Genomic DNA, 5675 nt, shown 5'->3' with positions numbered 1-5675 from the left:
GTGTGTGTGTGTGTGTGTGTGTGTGTGTGTGTGTGTGTGTGTGTGTGTGTGTGTGTGGGGTGTGGAGCTGCTATCCGCCAGATAATTTTGTGATAGGCTGAAAAAGGGCCCCCCAAAGATATCTGGGCCAAAGATACAGTCTCTGGAACTTGTAAATGTTACCTTATTTGGAGAAAAATACCTTTGTGGATGTAGTTAAGGATGTTGAGATGACCAGATCATCCTGAATTACCCGGGTGGGTCCTAAATGCTATCACAAATGTCCTTGTAAGAGAGGAGGCAGGAGGAGGTTTGACTCAGGACGAGGAGGTGTTGTGAAGATGGAGGAGAGATTGGAGTGACGTGCCCAGGAGCCAGAAACTGGCAGCAGCCACCAAAACCCTCAAGCGGGAGGGAATGGATTCTCCCTTAGAGCCTCTGCAGGGAGGGTAGTCCTGTCCACACCTCGGTTTTGGCCCAGTGAAACTGACTCTGGACTTCCTTCCTCCAGAATTGCGAGAGAATACATCTGTTGTCTTAAGCCGCAAGCTTGTGGTTAATGGGTACAGCAGCCACAGGAAACTGGCACCGATTTCTGGGCACCCTTGCTTTCCTCCCGCTTAGCTGTTTATCTCTGTTGCGACGGGACAGCATCATTTAATCTGCCAGCCAAATACACTGTGCCCCCCCCACTTTCAAAATACCCAGGATACATTTCCCAGTGGGCTCTTAGAGGCAACTTCTAGGGTTATCATGAGGGTTAAGTGAGTTAATGATCATAAAGCCCCTAAAATAGTGCCTGGCGCAAAGTAAATAGTATATATAAACTCTTTTTAAATGGGAATGAATAACTATAATCCTGTTTGGGTACTGAGGTTCTTGCTTCTGCAGCGTATTTCCTCTACTGGCTTAGCCAGAGAACACTTTAATTTAGTCTTGGGTTACTAACTTTCCCTTCAGAATGAGTCGTCAGCTTTGTAAATAAGGTTATATCAGAAAGGTACAACACAACTCCTAAGGATCGCAGCAGTTCTGAGGAAAGAATACAATAAAACGCTCATTCTCTTCTACAGCTTCTTCCTTGGAGACAAAGGACTAATATTTAATCTGGTTCTAGTCATTTGAGTTCCCTGTTTATTTAAAACTCTGTTGTTCTCTATTCCTAACTGTATTTGAAGAACATTATCCTTTTTCTTAACAAGGTAAGAATGACTGCAGTACCCCCCATTAGACTAGGGGTGGAGACCAAGATAGACCCAGGGATCCACCCTTAGACTAAGTAGTAGTGACCAAGATAGACCCAGAGATATCTCCCATTAAACTAGGTAGTGGAGACCAAGATAGACCCAGGGATCCACCCTTAGACTAAGTAGTAGTGACCAAGATAGACCCAGGGATCCCCTGTTAGACTAGGAGTGGAGACCAGGTTTTAGTCCCAGTTCTATCACTATATGTTTAAGTGACCATGAGACTATCCCTGAACCATTCTAAGCTTCCGTTTCTTCACATAAGACTGATTTTAAAAATATCTTCAGCTTTTCTGACTGATGTTTGTCTTGTTTTGTTGTAAATACCTAAAAATATGCTTTCTTTGGCTCTCATGTACACCATGATGTTTTCTTCCCGATTTAGTTCAAAGGCTTCAAACACTGACAGAAAATCTTCCAACAGAAGACCACTTGTCCGTTTTCTTTGTGCCTTATTCACCTATATTGTGCTCTCATAAATTGAGTATTTTTTCTCCTGGTTCTTGGCTGTGTTGAAAACTCAAGAGTCAGCAGTGGGCTGTCTGTGTAGCCACTGGGACGGTCACTGATCCGTGATTTTAAGGTAGCTTTTCTAGGATGGCTTGGGTGCATGTGCTTTTTCAATAAAAGTGTGGATATCTAAAAGTAATTTTTATACCTTCAAGAGAATTTTCATATAAATGCCTTCTTTGTTGTTGTCAGACCATGTTTCAATGACTGGGGGAGAGGGATGGCTTGGAAAACACAGACATCGCTCTAAGGTACCAAGCACCGCCACTGCCTCATCTTCCCAGCATAACTGAAAACTCTGCCATCTCGGGAATCACGGGGCAAAATTGAACAACTGTAAAGCCTAGGTGGCGGATAGGTGTGTTTTCACTGTACAATTCTTTCAACGTTTTTGTGTCTTTGACATTTTCCGTAAAACATGTTGAAAAAGTAGGGCCATTGATAGCACAGAGATAAGATGAACTCCTGCACTGGGCACTGGGGCACGGCCTGGGTGGCGGGAGAGCTGGCCACCTCACAGTGACTTGGAAAGGCAGTCTCTCTCCCTTGTTCCTGGAGTCTTGCCCTTTCTTTTGTCACTGCAGCGAGTGATGTGATAAATAGGCTGAGTGGAGTCCAAGGTCAGAGCTGATCAGATGGGTTTCCCTTGCAGTCCTTACCACACATTCTGCAGCGCTCAGCTACCTCCCGCTCACGGATACCTCACCGAATCCGGAAATCCCGCAAAGGGATTTCTAACACTTGCTTCATTTTGAAAGATTAACAAATACCTTTATGGTGATCAAGACAGCCTGGGAATGTATTGAGCACGAATTTATAAATGGGTGATGTGTGTCTCTTTGAGTCAAAGGTTTGAAAAGATATGATCAGTGTAGTTTTTTGTGTGTGTGTCATTTTTTTTTTTTTCCCCCGTATTTGTTTTCGAATTGATTTTTTCTTTTGGTTGTATGCCTTTGAAGCATGGTTTCTCCCCGCTCCTTAACATTTACAGGCTCCACCTGGTGGTCAACGGTCCTCTCCAGCCTACGGCGATTCTGTGAGGTTATCCCAGTTGGTTTTGTCCTGTTTTTTTTTTTTACTTTGGAGTCTTCTTTTTAGCAATCTGTGTTGGTTTCCTCATCCTCGGGATAAATTACAACTCACGAGGCCCTTCATAATCCGACCTTTCCGTGTCTTCCTAGTGTCCTTTGTAGAACTTCCACCGCCTGCATTCCACCCGGTTGGACCGTTCGCTTTCAGCCCCTGCCCGTGCACGTTAACACTCTGCCCTCTAGCAATGTACGTGCGCTGGTAGCCCCTCTACCGGGGGTACTGGAAAGTTCGTGTCCTTTCCCCCTCCCCTCGGAAGACCTTCTCGACTTCTGAGACTGGAACAGATGTTCCCACTGTGCCTTTCCCGAGTGCCCTATACTCACCCCTTTATAACACTTATGACACTGGCCTGCGATTACCTACTCCTGATTCTAAATCCATCACTACTCAGTAAATGTCAGGAGGGCCGTGTCTTTTTTACCACTGTATCCATAGTGTCTGACCCAAATAGAGTAGGTGCTCAGTAAATATCTGTTGAATGAATAAGTAAATAATGAATGAAAGAACAAATGAATGAAGCAGGGAGAGAGAAAAGGAGAGGTGATATTTATTTATTTAATAACAGCTCTATTGAGATATAATTCACTCCTGTTAAGTGGACAATTCAGTTGTTTTTAGTTATTTATTTTTGGATCAGCTGATTTTAAAGAGGAACTTAGTTACAGGGGAAGATACTGAATTAAATATTCACAAAAGCTGAGTTTATTGTGACTGCATTGAGAGAAAAGCCTTTCTCTTGTAAGAACACAAAATATTTTAACCATTAACATTTAAATTAAAAAGATATAAATATGTCAAAGGAATGAACAAATATCCTTTCTTATGTGTGACTCATGAATTCATGTTCCTTCAATTCAGATGCTTGCCTGAACCATCTATAATGTACACATACATCTTCACTTGTTGCCTGCATTAGTTCCTTGGGTTTGTGTGAGCGTCTCTGTTGTGTGTCTGTATGTGGTTTAGTTGTTTCCTACATGTAGGGGTGGGGTGGTAGGGTTAGGAGTCCCCAACGCCATAACCGTTGCTTTCTTTTTCAGGAAGTGTATCCAAATCTTTGCTTCATTTTACACAACAATAACGAGAAGCTTGGTTTGTATTTTACGCCTTCTATTTTACGGATGCAGCTGGTCATGCCCCAGAGAGTAAAAAAAAGGAGACTGGATGATAAATGAAGTATTCAGAGTGGCACATTCTGCTGAAAATCAAATCAACAGATACGTTATTAGGGCAGGCCCTGTACTATGGGAGACAGTTAACACAGGCATGGCCTCTCCCGGCACCCAACCGGACTGGGGGAGACAAGCATAAAACATGAGACAACGTAAAGGACGTTAAAGACAGGTGACCTTCTCCTAACCAGCACCTATCATGGGTAGCCTGACAACAGAAGGAGGGGACAGGTGTTCAGCACTGGGAGGGTCTCCGGGGCACCGGGAGGTCTTCGGAGGGAGTGAGCACGGCAGGCTGGAGTGGGGGAAGGTCTTCGCTCCACGGAGAAGCAAAGCAGACCAGAGCTGGTTAGGCGGAGAAGAGGCCCCTCCGGGCCCTGGGGAGGGTGTGGCATCTTTGGGGAGGAGGAGAGTGTAGTAGAGAACGTGGGCTGGAGCATGCCTGCAGAGAAGTTAGCACTAGAGCTCAGAGAGCACCAAAAGGTGTTCCTCAGGAAGAGACCAGAAGCTCCCGTCCACAGCAGGAAAGGATGCAAAATTCAGACACCAGGAGCGGTGCTCTGTGAAGAGAGGCTGAAGGTGGGTGAGGCTGTTGTAGACTCTGAAGCAGGAGACCAGGAGGCTTGGGCTGGGGCCGGAGTGACAAGACGAGAAGGCATCAGGAAGGTTCTGTTTCCGTGGGGACGGGCGGGCGGGGTACTGAGTTCGATCTTAGAGGTAATGGCCACACCGTCCTGGCAGTATCTCGGAGGCAGGGGAAGGGCACGAGTGACCTGGCAGGGGTGGAGGCCTAGAGGTATCGGATCTGGGAAGATCTGGAAGCAACCTGCACTGAGATGGGCACGGCAGGAGGGAGAAGCGGAGGGCTGAGGACGGAAGCCGGCCCAGACAGGGAAGTCGGTGACAGAAAGGGCCCGGGCGGCCCGTTTCAGAAGCCAGCCGCTTGCAGAGCAGAGCGGCGAGGGGAACGAGCCTGACAGAGCTGGCGGCTGGCTGCCTTCTGGTTTCAGGAGCAGCGGCTCAGCAGAGCAGGGAGGAAGTGGGTTTTACAAAGAGGAAAGGCAGTGGAGAAGGAGGCTCGGAGCAGCTGCTCGCAAGTCAAGAGCTGCGCGTGTCTGCTGGCAGAGGGGAAGGAGCCAGCATAGACAGAGCGGATGAAGAGGGAGCAAGGTCTGAGGCCGAGCCGAGCAGGCGCCAGGAGAGGCGGAGGAGGTCTGCAGGGCGAGGAGGGCGTGCCGCCCACGGCCGCTCCGGCTTCGGCCGCCTGGCCCTCCTGCCCTGCGCTTTCCTCGCCAGCTGCCCCGCCTTCCAGTCCGCCCCGTCCTGCCTCGAGGCAGGCTGCAGCTGTGGCCCAGACCCCTGGGGGTGACCGGAGGCAGGGGGACACCTGCAGGGAGGAACCCGCCGGGAGGCGGGGGGTGGAAAGCTGAGCATAGCTCCGAGACGGGATGGAGGACAGGAGGAAAGAAGGCAGACGCCCAGACAAGTTCTGGGACGGAGAAGGACGCTCAAGGAGTTGGTAAGTCTCAACTCTCAGCAAAGTGACAGCCGACACGGAAGTAAGGAGCGCGGGAAGACTTCAGAACAACTGCTCTAAGGCCGGTGTGTGTGTGTGTGTGTGTGTGTGTGCGCGCGTTGGGTCCCTAGAGGTGCCCTCGAGACAGGAGCAGTGTGT

The 5675-nt window shown here is 48.4% G+C and overlaps 1 protein-coding gene across 2 annotated transcripts in view; it reads right to left on the bottom strand.

The window, feature by feature from the left end:
- Positions 1-3352: 3352 nt before the first annotated feature.
- ARV1 (ARV1 homolog, fatty acid homeostasis modulator) overlaps positions 3353-5675 on the bottom strand; it is a 14767-nt gene continuing 12444 nt past the window's right edge. Inside the window, exon 6 of one of the 2 annotated variants that reach the window (XM_007127602.4) lies at positions 3353-4026. The gene's annotated coding sequence lies outside the window, so the exon portion shown is untranslated. The remainder of the gene's footprint in view (positions 4027-5675) is intronic. The other variant, XM_007127603.4, reaches the window with a different exon arrangement.

The sequence above is a fragment of the Physeter macrocephalus genome, chromosome 20, assembly GCF_002837175.3.
Source record: "Physeter macrocephalus isolate SW-GA chromosome 20, ASM283717v5, whole genome shotgun sequence".
Taxonomy (NCBI): Eukaryota; Metazoa; Chordata; class Mammalia; order Artiodactyla; family Physeteridae; genus Physeter; species Physeter macrocephalus.
Note: the sequence above shows the minus strand (reverse complement) of the source record. Positions and strands in the feature narration are given on the sequence as shown.